At 39.3% G+C, this 18,555-nt stretch overlaps 1 pseudogene; it reads right to left on the bottom strand.

The window, feature by feature from the left end:
* Window positions 1–956: 956 nt before the first annotated feature.
* On the bottom strand, window positions 957–17,815 carry LOC127943189 (Fc receptor-like protein 2; annotated as a pseudogene).
* Window positions 17,816–18,555: the final 740 nt, after the last annotated feature.

The raw sequence follows: 18,555 nt of genomic DNA, 5'->3' as shown, positions 1-18,555 counted from the left end.
ATGGAGTTTAGAAAATGTCCCTAAAATTCAAGATTTGGGGCAAAAAGCCTGTTTGAGATTGTCTCATATTTACAACACATAGGCCTAGTTAAGAAATATCTCATGAGAAGTAGGCTAAGTGCAGTATCACAAGAGTGCAAATGTGATACTCATCTTATAAAAAAGTTAATTAAGAAGTTAATATTTTGTTATTTTAGACACAATGTTGTCTGTTTTGCTTAATTTTGCCAGCCAGAAGATAAAGACAGGGCAGAACTGTTCATCTCCGAACAATCCACAGCGTCTTCATTTCTTAATCCATGTTTTAAACGCATTTGGTGAACCATCTGGCGCGCTGAACCATTGGTCATAGTCGCATTGGCTTTGAAGTGGCGCCGCATAGACCGATCGGAGTATGTAATCAAAGATATGTTCAGAAACAGTAAGCTGCTTCAGTGTCTGCTGTCTTCATAGGCTGCATTTTACTGTAACTCAAACAGAACAAAAGAAGTGACTTATTAGGAGCACTACACATATGCAGTAACTATGTGTATCATATGAATATAAAGGACAAGAAGACTTTTTGGCCTAATCTCCAGCCTTTTCAGTCTGTCCAGAAGAAAACTGCGCAGAAAGCTTCTAAAACTAGCCAACAGCTTTACCATGTTGGGAGACCAGCTAAAACCAAAACCAGATAAGACTGTTGCAGGAAAGCAGCTCAACAAGATTTAGGATCAGAGTTAGTGTCTACCAAAATGTTATGAATTTTAATATGACAGATGAAGAACCTTTGTTTCTATAGCACCACAGAAGGACCAAGAAGACAATGATCACAATTGAGACAGTTAGTCCTGCAGTCACTCCGATTATGACGAGACTGAACCCTTCAGATCTGGATGCTCTGGAAGAAGCTGAGACAAATATATTTCACATTCAGATTAGTGCTGTAAATGAAACAGGCACATTTTAATAGTGTTTTAGTTCTCAATCTCACCTCTGACTGAGATCCAGCTCTTGGGGGACTCTCCTCTCTCTGAGTGTTTGCAGTAGTAGAAACCCTCATGTGACTTTGAGACAGTAGAGATGATCATCTCTGTAGTTTGATTCTGGATGAGTGATCCATCTTTATAGAAATCAGCTCTGAGGTTTGGTGGAGTTGAATGTTGATATAAACAGTGTAGAGTCAGAGTATCTCCTTCAGTCAAAGGATGAACAGGACTCTCCAGAATCACACCAGCTACAGAAACAGAGGAAATATGAGCTGAGTGTAAAACATAAGTTACCTGAGTGTGGTAACATAAAAATTATAATTTAAAAAGTATATTTTCTAATAAAACAAATTTTTTGTGTGTTTTTTGCCCACTGGTGCTTCCTGCATGTGTTTAATCAACCTGCTTTATGCATTGATTGTGAATTGCCAGTGAAATTAATAAATACATAAACAGACCCACAGTGTACAGTGATATTAACAGGATGGTAGTTCTCTCCAAAGTCCGACTGACACCAGTACACTCCAGTGTCTGATGTGATGGTGGAGCTGATTGTACATGTAGATCCTGTTTGTGATCCCCACACTGATGACGAACAATCTTGCAGCCCCCAACTCTCTGTGTATCTTCTCACTCTCCATCTATCAGAGTTACTCTGGTCCTCACAGCTCAGAGAGAAAGAGACAAATGTGAAGTGTTGAGTTCTGCTGGGACTGATGATCAGTGAGACTCGAGGAGAAACACCTGAGAAGACAATTACAGCTACAATTTAAGAAATTTTTCAAAATAAATGTATATTAAAGTGGTCAGAGCACATATCGTTTTTATCAGGCATGTTTATTTATTGTCCCTCATATCCTTATCCTGTGTAGCTGGCAGCCATATCACCCTGGAGCCCAAGAACGGTTCCCCACTGAAGCTAAGCACGGTTGAGCTTGGTCAGTAAGAGGTGATAGTGAGGCCAACAGGGGGTGCTCACTCTGTGGTCTGTGTGGGTGCTAGCGTCCCAGTGTAGTGATGGGGACACTTTACTGTCAACAAGCACCATCCTTCAGATGAGACGTTAAATCGAGGTCCTGACTATCCATGGTCATTAAAAATCCCAGGATGTCTTTTGAAATGAGTAGAGGTGTGACTCGGCTTCCTAGCTAAATTTGCCCATCGGCCTCCGACCATCATGGCCTCCTAACAATCCCCATATCTGCTGATTGGCTTCATCACTCAGTAAGCTGGTGTGAGGTGGGCATTCTGGCGCAATTATTATTATTAATTAGTAATTTTGTTCCACAAATAATGATATTTTAGTTTTTCATAAACATTTTCCACTCTCTCTCTCACTCTCAGAGTTAAATAAATACCTCATCAGTCCCTGCTGGCAGATGCCTTAACTACACTGTCTGGTCGCAAAATGTTTTTCTTTTTTTCTGTATCGACAGCCATTCAAATGTAGCTGTGAATTATGAAAGAATACATCTGTAACATATTTGTAAATAACAATATATTATAGCTTTCTTGCATCTCATTGCTTATTACAAAACGTCTCAGCTTACAAATGTAACCATGGTTCCCTGAGAGGGAACGAAACACTGTGTCCTCTGAAGGGAAACTATGGGGAACACCTCATCGTGACCCGTGTCTGAAGCATACTTTGAAAAATGCCAACGTGTTGGCCGGCAACAGCCTCTGACGTCACTACCGGCACGACTATAAATACGCGCCCGTAGAACCCGTCACTTATCTTCTTTGTGAAGCTTGCGTCCGAAGAATGGCAGGGAGCTAGAGGACCCAGTGTCTCATTCCCTCTCAGGGAACCATGGATCCATTTGTAATCTGAGACGTTCCCTGTCAAGGGAACTTCGAACTGCGTCCTCTGAAGGGAAACTGTGGGGAACAGTATACCCACGCCGCCATGCTGAGGGGTGTGCAGGCCAGAATCATGGCAAACACTAAGTACCAACTCTACCATTTCACCGGGAGTTACCCCTGGGACGGTTCGACGGCTGTCCATGACATTATCCCTTATGGCCAAAGGCCTAAGCTACATACCCAACTTACCTGTGGGGCCTCGGCCCGGGGTAGAGCTGAAGGCTTGGAATCACGAAAGATTCCTTTAAAGGGATACGGCTAAGAACCTAGCACTGTCTATTACCAAGTCTTGCCTGTCACAAAGGAGGAGCTCGCGTGTCACTCTGATAGAGCAGCTCGTAAATGGAATGGCCCGGGAGCAGAGCAATTGGAGAATGGAACGTACAGATGAAGCCTCGGCCATGCCTGTACTATGGCGTCCAGCCCCAATGGAGCTGGATGAGTCAGAGGAAGCCAGAGGGGATAGTGCAATGCTCTCTCGAGCCGCAAAACCGATCCACCCAAATCTGGCCAACCTTTCCAACTCTGCTTCAACACCTTGGTGCGAAGGCGCCATTCCTGAGCCTCAGCCCCTGCCTCAGCAGGATGTCTGCTCTCACAGTGTGTCTCAAAACAGTATGTAGTACTGGAGCGCTCTGATGAAAAAAACGAGAATTCAGTCTCCCGCTGAGAGGAGGAGTCCAAGCTCCGAGCAGCATGCTCATAGGCGACCCTTTCAGAAAAGGGGAGCGCTGCTAACTACCACAAGAATTGCCCACACAGCCCCCCATGTTGAGGGGCTGTGCTTGAGGTGTATAACAAATACACACTGGTTGAATGAAGCCCAAGGAACCCCGGGGCTAATCATCTTAAGAAATGGAACGAAGCGGAGCGCGTAACCTTCACCGTACAGGATTTCAGAAAGTCCGCTGAATCTTGCGTGCACACTTACCACTTACGTGGAATTCAGACAGTGCGCAAAGCGTTAACGTGCACTCTGACCACCATGTGGTTTTGAGAAAGTACACAGGCTTAGCGTGTGTACTGAAAGGTTACCTGACAACCACAGTATGTGGGAGCTTACCTTCAGAGAGACCTGTGAAGCCTACTATCTGATAACCACAATATGTGGGAGTTCACCTACAGAGAGGCCTAGAGAGGCCTACTACCTGTTACCAGATAACCACCTCAGTGGAAACTGAAAGTAATATGGAACTCGACTCCAGGGAGGCCTGGTGAGTACTACTACCTGACAACCACAAACCGTGAGAGCTCGTTTTTTTGTGGAAACGCACAGTATGTGGGAGCTAAATCTCCAGGGAGGCCTGGTGAGGCCTACTACCTGACAACCACAGTATGTGGGAGCTCGCCTTCAGAGAGACCTGGTGAAGCCTACTATCTGAAAACCACTATATGCTATTTAGTGGAAACGCACAGTATTTGGGAGCTAAATCTCCAGGGAGGCCTGGTGAGGCCTACTACCTGACAACAACAGTATGTGGGAGCTCACCATCAGAGTGGCCTGATGAAGCCTACTACCTGATAACCACAATATGTGGGAGTCCACACATCCCCTCATGTTGAGGGAAGCGATGCTTGAGGTGTATAACAAATACACACTGGTTGAATGAACCACACTGGACCCCAGGGCTAATCATTTTCAGAAAGGGAACGAAGCGGAGTGCGTAACCCCTACCGTACAGGATTTTAGAAAGTGTGCAGAGTCTTGCGTGCACACTTACCACTTACGTGGATTTGAGACAGTGCGCAAAGTGTTCACGTGCACCCTGACCACCATGTGGTTTTGAGAAAGTACACAGGCTTAGCGTGTGTACAGAAAGGTTCCTAAGCATCGCAGAGGTGCTGGATCGCACGGGAGAGGCAAGCTCCAACCCTCAAATGAGGGGAGCATCACCTGAGGCAGTACATACAGAAGGACTCCGTAACTACCCCCCGGATTCGCCAAGCGGCCAGGCGGCCCCTCAGGGTGACCTGGCCGGACATCCATGAAATTCCCTGTAGTGCTGTGCCAATTCTGATGATCAGCCAAACTCTGTAATGGAAACTCACAGAGTTTGTTAGTAGACATATAACCACCAGCAAAATAACACCCATAAGCAGGTAAAGCAAGGGTTACATACTCACCCACCCTCCTGTACTGGAGTCCCGCATTTGGGGCGCCCCCTTCTGGTCCGGACCGTCAGTAAGGCGGTTACTATGAACATAGAACCAACCAAAACATCATAGGTCCAGGGAAAGAGACTGTTATGTGAGAAACTTTCCACCTAACCTCGATCAGGTGGAGAGCTGGTGGCTACAGGGGAATTAGGCAGGGGAGGATAAAAACAGAAGTTAAAACAGAGGTAAAAAACATCCGGAGCTACTAGGTATCGCTCTGATCCGGGCAAGGACGCTGCCTCGTCTGAATCATATCCCTCAGACCCTGCTTACCTCTCCGTGATCCGCGGTTCCTCTTGCCCCTGCCCTTAGGCGGGGGAGGAGCGCGAGTCGCGACACTAGACTTCTGCGCCCGTCTACTATCCTCAGATCGAGATGAGCCAGGACCCCTTGGTTGTTCGGGCTCGGACCTGGACCTTTCTTGGAATGAAGGATTTAAAGGCAGCTGAGCGTTCCCTTGTCTCCCTGAACTTTTCGACCACCATCTCGACAGAGGTACCGAAAAGCTCAGAAGGCGACCTGACCTGCTGCCGCGTATGATTTGCCATTTAAGTGGGATGTATCCTGGAGGGGCTTAGATGGCAAAGAGGGAGATTTAAGAGAGGATGTTTCCCCCACAGAGAGATAGCTAACCAGCGTCTCTTCTACAGGGGGCATCCTCTTTCATCCATGCCCTCGATATTAACATAACTCATATGCTGAAACCGCTGGATGCGAGAGGAAAACAGCCTCTTCCATTCCTTTTCGACTTCTGCATGCAAGTCAGGCAAGAATGGAAGGCTCACCTGGGCTGGAGGGCTATGGTCAGACAAATAACGGTCATCGAGGCGACCTCGTGACGTTACCTTTATGGCACGCTTCCATGGCAAGTCTAATTTTGCCGTGGCGCGATCCATAACCTCTAACAGCTCCTCATACGCAGGGCAGGAGGATTGAGAAGGCTCAGCCTCAGCCTCTTCGCCACTCTCAGACATCTCCTGCGCTTTCTGGGTAGAACCCAGCAGAGCACTAACTTCAGTGTCAGAATAGGTGGTATCACGGTCTATGGTCTAGTTTGCCACCGAAAAAGTCCCTCTCTACACTCCTCAGCGAGATCCACCTGTGATCCCCACGAGCTCATTCTCCTCCATGCCTCGACAACGGCAGGTACTGAGCCGCAAGATCCAGACGGCTGTCCCTCTTTCCTCGAAAAGAGAGACAAACGAGAGCGGAGATTTTTCACAGAAAAACGCTCGCAATGCGCGCAGATTGCCCCCTCAAGGACATCGTGCGCGTGCTCTTCACCCAAACAAGAGACGCAAAGAGTGTGTGTGTCATCAGGTGTCAAATAACGCTGACACGGATGCACACACTGTCTAAATGCCTTGCTAGTGGATGCCATGATAACAATAATATATCGCTCTTACCGTTTTGGTCGTTTCTCAGATGCACGCTTCAAACAAAACAGTCAATGAAGACGAAGAAGATAAGTGACGGGTCCTACGGGCGCGTATTTATAGTCGCACCGGTAGCGACGTCAGAGGCCAACATGTTGGCGTTTTTCAAAGTATGTTTCAGACACCGGTCACGACGTGACATAGTGACATAGACATAGTTCCCATAGTGTCCATTCAGAGGACGCAGTTCCAAGTTCCCTTGACAGGGAACTGAAGTTTCAACTCTAAATTCTGATTGGATGAGTCACATTTTAAGTACAAATAAAAACCTGCAACACACATTCTGTGTTTATTCATGTGGCGAACTGCTACATTGCATTGCTGGAGTAAACAGCCTACAGTAATAATGAACTTGCCAGAAGATGAAAGATCATTAGACAGTAACAGGAAATATAAAATAAAAAAGTAACATGTAAGTGAATAAAATGTTTATTAATATATTAAATGAGTAAATGAGAATTACAAAGTAATGTGAAAGAGATGAAGAAACAACATAAATGAAGTGAAGCACAGATTTATGTTTGTTCTCTTCAAGCTGCATATACAAAGATTGCTATTTAATAGTTCAAATGAGATCCTCAGATCCATCACTTATTACCTGTGGAACTTTCAGTGTAATGCTCAGCCTAAAGATGATTCTACATTTGCTATATGCTATATTTTGGAACAGAGAAATCAAGAATTTGATTTCTGATGATACAGAGTAATCAGTTAGTGTATCATATAACACATTCTTGTTTAATTTGGGCTTCATTCATTCAGTTTGAACTCACCAGTGACCAATACTGGCTGTTTGTTGCTGTAGGTTGTTTTATAGGCTGGTTCTCCTCTCTCTGCTCTGCACACATAAACTCCTGTGTGTTTTAGAGAAGCAGAACTGACAGTGTAGTTTCCTCCAGCTCCTCTGCTGCTGTCTGAGAGCAGTTGATAATGATTTCTGTAGTCTGTAAACAGTAAAAATGTGCAGTTACCTTATGAAAAATAACTGAATAACAATAGATAATTCAGATATTAAGGCATGAAACACATTACATCTTACATTATATCTTACCTGATGACACCGCATACCAGCTGAATGTCCAGCCTGTAGAGGAGTTGTTAACCTCACAGATCAGAGTCACTGAATCTCCTTCTATCAACCACTTCTGTGAAGAAACACTTAAAAATGTATCTGAAATAGAGAAATCACTAATTAATAACATGTAAAGAGTGTGTGTATGTAAAGAGATGATCAAACTCACCTGATACTGTCAGTGTAACTGTATCACTGATGTTTGATCTTCGTGATCTTCCTCTCTCTGCTCCATAACAGAAGTATTTACCTGCGTCAGACTCAGTAACAGAACTGAACGTATGTTCCTGTAGTCCACTGAAAACACTGTTTGAATCATCTTTATACCAGCTGTACTGCCAGCTAGTGACTCCTTCACCATCAATGTCACATCTGAGAGTGACTATCTCTCCTCTGAATACATGTTGAGCAGGTTTAATGCTCACTTTGGCTTTTGGTTTTTCTGTACAACAACAAAAATTAACATTGAAAATAATGTGCTGCTTTTACTGTATGAACAGTTACTTAATTGTAAACAAAAAATCAGGTTGGACTAAAGTGTTGTTGTCTATAGCTGTTTTAGTCATTTATTTAGTGTATTTGAATCATTTTCATTGTGTTAGCAGTTCATTTTATGAGAAAAAAAAAAATACTTGCCGTATATTGTCACTGTTAGTGGTTCACTGTAATCTGTGTAATATCCTCCTCTTCGTGCTCTGCACCTGTACTGTCCTCCATCAGAGACTTTGACTGAATCGATTGTTTTAGTTGAAGCTTCAGTAGATTCAGTGTTTGAGTTTTTACTCCAGAGAAACTCCCATCCATCCCATGAATGATCCACCTCACATCTCAGAGTAACTGAGTCTCCAGTGAACAATGAACTCTGTGGCAGCACAGTCAGAGTTGGTTTGGGAATATCTGTCAATAAAAAGTCACATAGAATTTGGAAACATGAGTGGTGGACGATTTTGTATAATAATTTCTGTGCCGTAGGACCTCAAGGAACAAAAACACAAATGCCCTGCACAATTGGCTACTCGCAAAGGAATTAAAAGAGTCTCCTTTCTCCTTTAAAAGCGTCTGCTAAATGTAATGTAATGTACAACCTGTTCTGAAATACTCCCACTCATCAGAAAAACTAATCATAAACGAATCATGTGAAGTTGATATCCTGATTTGGTTTCCTTTCAGCCGTGTTGTTATCCACTTAAAAAGAGTTGATGGAATTAACCTCTTTTCACAAGATACAACCCTGCAGGAATCATTAATAATTAATAGGGGATGCACTGTACTTAGCACCTGTACTTGTACTCATTAAAATGCCCCGATCCCAAACGCCGATCCACATAGCATGTGATAAGGGCCATATTCAGACAAAGAAACAAAGACAACAGAACAACAGATAACAGAATGGAGTTATTAGAGATTAAAGTTGTCTACGTAGGATATCTAAGCAATGAATATATTATTAGACATTCAGTATTAACGCCTGTATAGCTGATGTGCGCAAGCTGATAAAGCACACTGAGTGGATTGAGCGTGCTGCGGTGGCGATGTACGAGCTTCGAGAGAATATACAGTTCATCACTGAAATGTTTGTAGTTTGGTTGGATATGTCAAAAACAAGTAAGTAAAACAATATATAAGTTATTAAGGCGAGACACTGCAGGTGAATAGGGAAAAAAAAATATCTAATAGTTATCACCTTACTTACCCAGTTGATTGATTACATTGATTATTGCAAACATTTTTTGTATTACAAGTTTTCAAAAATGTTATGTTTAAATATGCAAATGAGGCATTCTTTAATGAAATATGTGCTAATTTGCATACATTTCTAGTACAAAAATCTGAACACTAGATGAAGTCAGTTTCACATTTTTTGTTTAATTTTTTTGACATATTAGAGTCAAATGTTTTTACAGAGGGAATTCTGGTTATCTTTTTTTGTCACTCCATAATTCAGAAAATACTTTGAACAGCCAGAAAACAATATATTTTCACAATTTTGGGGGGAAGAAAATGTTGTATATAATCAAGGAAAATATATATGAACAAATCCCTCTGTAAAAATCTTCAGAATACAGACAGGAATAAAAATGTCAAGTTTGGTGTGTGTACGTGCTACTGAAGTTGAGATTTATGGCTCAGTGTTGAAGAAAAAACTCATTTTGAGAAAACGGCCTTTAAAAATATGTATTGTAATTGAAATCTATTGACACAAACAGATAAAGTGCTATAAAAGAAACACTTAACAGTGTATTTTGGATGTTTTCCTTCCACTAGTTTGAAAAAGCACTTTATGAAAAACCAAAAAGCCCAAAATCTCAAAATTGACAGGTGCTTGAAAAAACAGTGTTTTTGCCTGCAGTGTCTCGCGAGAAAGAGAAAGAGCAAGCACATTTATGCACTTCAGTTGTGTGTTCTTTGATGTTGACTCACTTAGCACACACATTTGGATTAAAACTATATCATAAAAAAAGACAATTTATAAGGGCATTCACTATAAACATCATTTATTTTCAACCTTAGGCATACATGACTTTCTGGTGAAAGTGAATCTAGAAGTCTGTGTGTAATGCACTATGCAGTACGCTGCTACTGTTCCTCTCGTTCTGCACCAATACAAATACATGCAAGATAAGTCAAGTCAAGTCAAGTCACTTTCATTTAAATAGTGCTTTTCTTATCTGGATAAAGACTGGATCTGGTGGCTACGGTGACCTCGAAATAAGAGCGAAACAGACTAATATTAGCGTAGATGCCATTCTTCTAATGATGTAGCAAGTACATCGGGTGTTAAGAGAAGTGTTCCCGGTTCCGGTTTACCTAATTAATGCAGCCTAAAAATCCTTTAACGGATATTGATATTGATATGAGAGGTTAAAGAGATGGGTCTTTAATCTAGATTTAAACTGCATCATGTTAAGGTATGCACGCTCCACCTTGCAACAAGTCGATTGGAAGATCGCGTTGTGGGACCAAATCAGCTAGGACAAACCCCAATGTCTGAACAAATTCAGCGTGCGGAATACAGGGTTGTGGCGCATGCAGAGGTGGGATTGGCGACAGCAGATCTGTGACTGTAGAGTGCATGGTAGGAAGTGGTGTAGAGTCCTGAAGTGATCCTGAAATGGAGGATGACATTTTTGATGCAGATGAAGGCAGGAATGGAAATAATGAATGGAGTATAGTAGAAAGTCAGAAAAACGAATGCATCAGAAGCTGACGGGGAAAATGGACTCATCTGACAAGAAAAAGGAAGGAAGAGTATAAGGTAGTAATGAAACTGGAAACAGGACCCTTCAGTGTCATTAATTTTAATAAAAATATTAAAGAAGTGATAGGATTGAATGAAAGTGTTAAGAAGTTGAGGGATGGTAGATTGCTAATATATTGTAAGGATAGTAGGCAACAAAAAAAAAAAAAAAAATGGGTGAAAGTAGTAATAACAGGGATCCCCACAGATGTAACAGCTGAAAAGATTAAGAGAGGTATTACGGGAGCCACAGTGATTCATGTGAAAAGACTAAAATGCAAAAGGAATAATGAAAGGGGAGACAGTTTCGCTGTGATGGATAAGCTGCCTAGTAAAGTCTTTTTGGGATTTGTAAGCTTCCTGGTTTGGCCCTATGTACCCCCTCTCTTCTAAGATGTTACAAATTCCAAAAGTTTGTGCATGTAGCGGCTGTATGTGTGGTATCCTGAATAATTGTCATAATTATAATTATTTTCAGTTTATTCTTGTATATATTTCATGTGGCAATATCCATTTTCCTTGATTTGATTTATATTTTATTTATATAATTTCTATCATATTATAAATGCTGTGTTAATCAAAATACATGTTGCAACTATTTCGGGATTTTTCATAAGAGTTATCGTTCCGATTTAATATGCATATTATCAGCTGGAGATGGATGTGTGTGATTGGTTGGATGAAAAGGTGCGCGCCACTGCGTGCGGGAGTTCTCGCGATATGCTTCATTCATGATAAAGCATCGGTGAAGAAACATCGCTTGAACGCTCATTCATTTAATATCATCCTTTACAGGTATAAAATGTACACAAGACACACCATCACTGCTTTAATCGTTTTGTAAAAAAGGCTGTTCTCTATACTGTTTGTTTTTCGAGATGCATATGATTGATATGTTCATAATCTCGGTCTAATGTTAACCATCAAATCCGAGCACATGGTTAGCATGTGCCGTGATTAGATCGCACGCTGGTTATTAGGACACGGATGTAAAATACAGGGGCGTGTCTAGAGCATTTTCAGTGGGGGGGCCATGCTGGGGCACTACCTCCGAATGGGGTGGCCGCCAGTGACCAAAAAAAAAAAAAGCTAAATACTACAGTATATTACGTAAATCCTATTGATTTTATTGATTTAATTTTTTTTACTTGAATAAAGTTACTTGTAAACAAATGCAGTAATAAACCACTTTTTTTTTTATTAATTTAGTTTTTTTGTCATCCCTGTATATATCTCTTAAGTTACATTTGAGAATATATATATATATATATTTTTTTTTTTTTGAAAGAAACTCCCTATATCTTTACTTCATGGCTTGGCACTGCTCTCTTCCTTGCCTTCAAAAGAAACACTTATGTGTGTCTGTTATTCTCAATCTCAAAAAAAAAAAAAAAAAATCTAATTGTGAATGAAATGCACAGAATGCATCCATGTCATTTCACGTGTAAATGACTAAGTTAGGCCTGACAATTTAACTGACTATCTAACTTAGTTAACTGACTTATTCTCATGCATTAACAAGTAACGTGTCACCATACAATTATTATTATGGAACATTCTGTGCATATTGTCATTCGGTGCAATCTTGCTATTTGGTCACTGTCACAAAATAAACTGATACAAAATATGCAAATCACCATGACGGTTTATTGTTTGAAAGCGCCCGCAGCGTATTTTACTTTTATTGTGTTTTATTAAACTTTGACTGAACATTCGATTGAAATCAACCACGACCAACGCGAGCAGAGCCTGACGGTGTAAAAATATTGATCTGAGAAAACCTTACAAACATATTAAACCATACATAAAGGTTACCTACCAGCACTTTGTTCGGTGTTTTGTGATGTGTCGTTCTTGAACGATTCGAATCTTTAATGTGACTAGGGAAGAACGAGTCGTCTCTATGACGGCGACATCACTTTGAAGGTTTTTTTTTTTTTTTTTTACAGTGGATTGTAATCTCCAAAAATTACCTTGTTGTATGATGTCTTTTGAGTTCACCCTTCAGATTAGACTATAGAACTGTAGTGTTACTTGTTTAGGATTCAAAATGTTATTTGCTTTTAATTTATGTCATTATGTCCTTTTTTAGCAAGCATCTTATACATATATAAGACCAATTTAAGCAATTATTATACCAGCAAACTCAGAATTGGATAAAAAATTTAACTAGGCTATAAATACTTGGATTATTATATAGCCTAGTATTTATTTACTGATAGACAGTCAAAAAGACAAATTATTCAATATTTTATTTATAACAAGGTTTTATTTATTTATACAATAATAACACACCACAGATCCTCAAGAAACAGTTACAAAAACACAGTGACAGAAATGTCAGAAATAGCGTATGTGGCTGTCATGTGATTAAGGAATGATTTGAACCCGAAGACTTGTCAGACAAGAGGTGAGTTAGTCACAGACTGAAGACCCAGGTAAAGAATTAATTAATCTTTTCTGTATCTTTATAGCATTTTATTTTTGTATTGTTTGTAGTGTGATCAACGTTTGCGTAAATACTAGATGTGTTGGGGAAGTAACACGTAACTACATTTTGGTAAAATGAACGAAATGAATCGGAAAAAGATTCGTTCATTTTGCTGAACGCGACTCAAAAGTTCGAGTCGGTAAAATGATCAGAACTTCTAAGCACTGGTGTCTCGACTTCCCACACTTGATAAAGTAAAAGTCCAAGTCCGCGACAAGCGATTGTTTCTCTGACGACCGACGCTGCAGCTGCACTTCTTTGAATCGCGAACTTCAGTAGAGTCTATAAAATGATTGGCCATAAAATGAACCAATCACAAGACATCTTATAGGGGGGGCACCTGGGGTGGCCAATCGAATTTCTGGGGGGGCCGGTGCCCCCCCTGGCCACCACGTAGACCCGCCCCTGGTAAAATACATGTACTGTTATATGCATTTCATGTTATACTTTATTCATTATATATGTTGTTATTCCTTATGTTATGAGTTTATTTCATGCTTTTTCACTGATATGTATGTATGACGCCCAGAGAAGACTATGTAGTCGAGTGGACCTATTTACATACCTGGCCTTGTGTCATAAATTGTGATTTGTGGTTACAGTAACAGCATCTAAGTCAATACTGTGTTGATACTATGCATTTGTGAATATACTGTTGAAAAGTGTGAGACTATGCACATGTGCAATTCACATCATTTGTATTCATTCATGATAAAGCATCGGTGAAGAAACATCGCTTGAACGCTCATTCATTTAATATCATCCTTTACAGGAGTATTACATATGCAGAGGCAAACAGAGGTGCACATGATGCAGCTGAGATCACGAGTATGGAAAATGCATGGTGAGGAAAAATCAAGTTCAAAATGTTAAAACACAGGAAGGATTGTCATACTCTGAAGCTCTAAAAAAGGCAGGAAAGAATGTGCAATCAGGAGACAAAAGTAAAGAAATCATTCCGCAAAAGAATGAAATGGCAAAAGAAAAAGCTAAACAGAAATTTGGGATTAAAAACAATGTTGCATTTTTTTTCTTTTATAGCTGAAGTAGTGAACTGTTCAGCGCAAACTGAAATCAGGACAGAAAGAATCAGAATTATAATAAACGCAGCCCAAAAGTATCTAGAGATCTAGGGTATTTTGGTGGATATGATTAATGAAAAATCAAAGATGCAAACTACATACTCACATACAGAACGTGGTGGTACGTAATGGTGCTTTTAAAGGTCCCATGACATGGATTATTTCCTGTTTTTTTTAAATGCTTTTTTAATGTTTCCTTAGGTGTACTTATATTGTTATTATGATTTTTACATTTAAAATTTAGAAATAAAAAGCATTTTTATATCCTTGATTGCTCTGTTTGAAGGGGCGTGTCTGCTGTGAGACTCTGAGTAAACGACAACTGTTGTGATTGGCTGACATCTTTGCATATGAAATGCGTTTTACATGTGGAACCACTCTCAAATATATATATATATATATATATATATATATATATATATATATTATATATTTTTTTTTTACCATTACAGCTGTCGAGATTAACGAATTGTGGAAGTGTTATTATATAAGTAATTATTTTTTCATCTTTTTCCATCACATGAAAGCTGCAGTGATGAGTCATTGTTAACGGCAGTTTAGGCAAGTGTGCAGATATACTCACGATGTGTGACAGCTCCGGAAAAATAATGGGAGCGTTCTTTGATCACTCTCTGTAGTTAAATCACAATTTAAATAACAGATTTGTTTCATGCTACTAAGAGAAAAATGGTAAATGGACTGCATTTATATAGCGCCCTCAGCAGACCACATGGCTATCCAAAGCACTTTACAATTTGCCTCACATTCACCCATTCACACATTCATTCACACACCGACTGCGGTGTCAGCCATTCAAGGCGCCATCCAGCTCGTCGGGAGCAGCTGGGGTTAGGTATCTTGCTCAAGGACACCTCGACACTTGGTCAGGTGAAACCAGGGACAACCTACATGAACCACTGAGCCACTGCCGCAAACAACATGAAGTTGATCGTTTAGTCACTGGCTCGATTCACTGATGCATAAACAGTATTAAACGATTTAGAAAGAAAGTCTGTGTGAACTTGAATAATTTGCTACACATAAGAAATCACTGATCACAGATCAGGCATTAATGAACACGGTTACTCACTGTTTGCGTTGGTGCTGTCGAATCCATATCATAAAAGTCTGTTTGTAACGCCTGTGCTGACATTGAAACTGAATTCTATGTAAATATTTGGGCGGGCAAAGCAGAGAAAGGGGAGGTAACATTTCTCCTTATAACGTCACAAGGAGGAGATTCAAGATCAGACCGGTTGAGCTTCCATTTTCTCGAAGGCAGAGAAAGATAGCAAAATCTCGATTTACACCGATTAAAATGTATAGAAACTTGGGGACCATATACAGGCTAGGGGAACGTTAAAAAACCTCAGAAAGTGAAAATTTCATGTCATGGGACCTTTAATATTTCACTGGAATGCGAGAAGCTTATAGCTAATGGGCAAGAATTAAAACAATTCATTTCTGATTTGGAAAATAAACATGATATAATATGAATTCAAGAATCATGGCTCATGAGTCTTTTTTTGATGTAGAAAAAGCTTACGATATGTTGTGGAAAGAGATCCTTTAAATTTGGAAAGCTTGAGAATTTATGGAAAGATGTATAACTGGATTCTGAGTTTCTTGTTTGGAAGAACGATTCAAGTAAGGGTAGGGACTGCTTTTTCTCAGATAATAATTATTTAGATAATAATAATTTTATTTATAATTTCTTTCCCCCTCACTTCAGGCAAACAACCAATCACCAGGAGGGTTTTCCTAAACAAGTGTATCTCCAACTCTTCTGAACCCAGCGCAAACGCAAGTAAAACAAACAAACTAACTTAATTTCTTGCTGAAATAGGTGCAAATTGATCTTAAGCAGTAAAGATAAGACAGATCTCTGCTTCTGTGATTTTCTTGGTGCGATCTAATGAATAACTAAGTTAGTAGACTCCTGGCACTTCATTCAAATTCCGTTAATCCTTCTCTTCAGTAACTCTCTCTTTCTCTCTCTCTGTCTCTCTCTCTCTCTGTGTGTGTGTGTAAGTGTGCGCTCATTAGCATAGTTTAAATTTTAATAAATAAATCTTGTTTAAATTATAAAGAAGTATTGTCTTGTGTGGTGTATTTTAAAGTTAGACTTTGCCTAGATCCCATTCTACTATAGCTTATAAATGATCAGTGATGTTTGTATGCTTATTGGCCAAGAAGTATTATAAACAGAATTGTGAAGATACACTGATTTTAACATTCACTGGAGGAACCATTGATTAAATTTGGAATCAGTTCAATTAAAGCAATTCAAATCTTTAGATTCAATTCCCCTCTCTTAAAAAAAGTGAATTTCCCTACAGTGCTTTGGTTTCAGTATCATTTGTTGTCGGACCTCAATCTTTCACATGAATAAAATAAATAAATAATATATTTTTATTTATAATCATAATAAAATTGAACTCTCATTTCTTTACTCTAAGTTGGTTTATTAGTTACTGTAGAATAACTCATATGTGAGAAATATATGCATCAAATTCACTCACCTTCAGTGTTTCCAGAGTAGATGTGTGAAATCAGCACTAAAACACAACGAGAAAAACTCATTACAGGTTGGACATGGAGCTGATCAACTGTGCATTTTATGTCATCTTATAATTTGTCTAGAGATAATGGCATCTGTATGAGTAAGAGCTGGTTAAAAAATAACATTCAAAACATGCTGCTAAAAAAAGAGCTATAATCCGAGCTATAATGATCCGACTATAAAATAATGAATGATGTTACATTTACTAAAATTCTGTACAAACATATTAAAAGTGTTTGTAAATACACAGAAAATGGAATTCTTCCTTTAAAAGATATCAAATACTTAAACGAGAAAGATATCTTGTTGTACATGCAGTGTTGTCGTATTATATTGTACTTTGTTGTTTGGCATTGCTGTGCTTTTATTGTTATTGTTTAGAGTTTACAGTACTTCACAAATTTTACTGCTTTGTTTACAACCCGGGTTTACAAAGACTCCTGACCTTTTTACACAACTAAACAGACGTCCCGGAGTGAGTTTGAGTTTCAGGAGCTTGAGTTTTAAGGACCTGAGAATTTTCAGTTACAATTTCCTAGAATATGATAATTGCAAAGATTAAAACCTATTAAGAGGGGATATGTGTGCAGATAAACATTAAAACATCTGACTAATAGCAGAGGTATCTAAATATCTATAGACAACGAACAATAACTGCAAAACAAACCAACAGAACTGGATCAACACCATTAAACAGCACAAAACTGAAGGACTGAACACACACACACACACAGATCTACAACAACTTTCTCTTCCTCTCTCAAACTCATCTTTCACTCATATATCATGGACTAGAGCTGGATTTTAAATTCAGAGAGCAGCAAGAAAATACATAAATAAGTATCACTAAAACACTTGATCATTTACATAATATAATAGCAATTACCAATATACAGTAAAAAAATACTCACAGAGCACAAGAGGAAGTTGACTGAGCTCCATAATGACTGAATAATGACTGACGGTTATAGACACAGAAAGTGTTAAAGCCTTAAGACTTCCTGAAAACTTACAGTCATCATGACTGACTAAAGATTCAAGATTCAAGATTTAAGATTTTTATTCGTCACATACACAATTATTTAGAGCATATATAACCACCAGTGAAATGTGAGTCAGGTCCACTCCATGGACAGTGCAATTATTAAAGAATACGACACAGATTAAAATATACATAAATATAGGAATTAAAGAATGAAATAAAAGTAAACAATAAAAATATAAGAATAAAATATAAGAAAACTGTATACTGTAAAATTAAGTATAGAAAATAATGTGCATGAAAGTATACTGTAGTCTTAAATATTAAGATACACAGGAATGTGCAAGAGGCGAATGTGCAAACAAGACATACAAATGTACCTTCATGTGTGACAGATTATTTTTTTTTTTTTAGTTTTCTACAGGAATGTTGTCATGACTTGAATTCCAGAGAAAGGCTCAAGACACAGGATATCCCTAAATCAAATCGGTGCGCCAGTCACTCTGAAGCAAGCTAACCAACCAACTCTTTCACAGAACAGCTTTCAACATTAACAATGACAATTCCAACTCAGTAAGGAGATTGTCAAATTTGGGGCAAGTAATCAAGATTGATGGTCAAAGAGATGCACAGCATGACCATCACATATAAATCAATGATAGTAATCACAATCACAAGCTCTTTGGATTGACTTTCCCCC

This window comes from Carassius gibelio, chromosome A3 (genome assembly GCF_023724105.1).
Source record: "Carassius gibelio isolate Cgi1373 ecotype wild population from Czech Republic chromosome A3, carGib1.2-hapl.c, whole genome shotgun sequence".
NCBI lineage: Eukaryota > Metazoa > Chordata > Actinopteri > Cypriniformes > Cyprinidae > Carassius > Carassius gibelio.
Note: the sequence above shows the minus strand (reverse complement) of the source record. Positions and strands in the feature narration are given on the sequence as shown.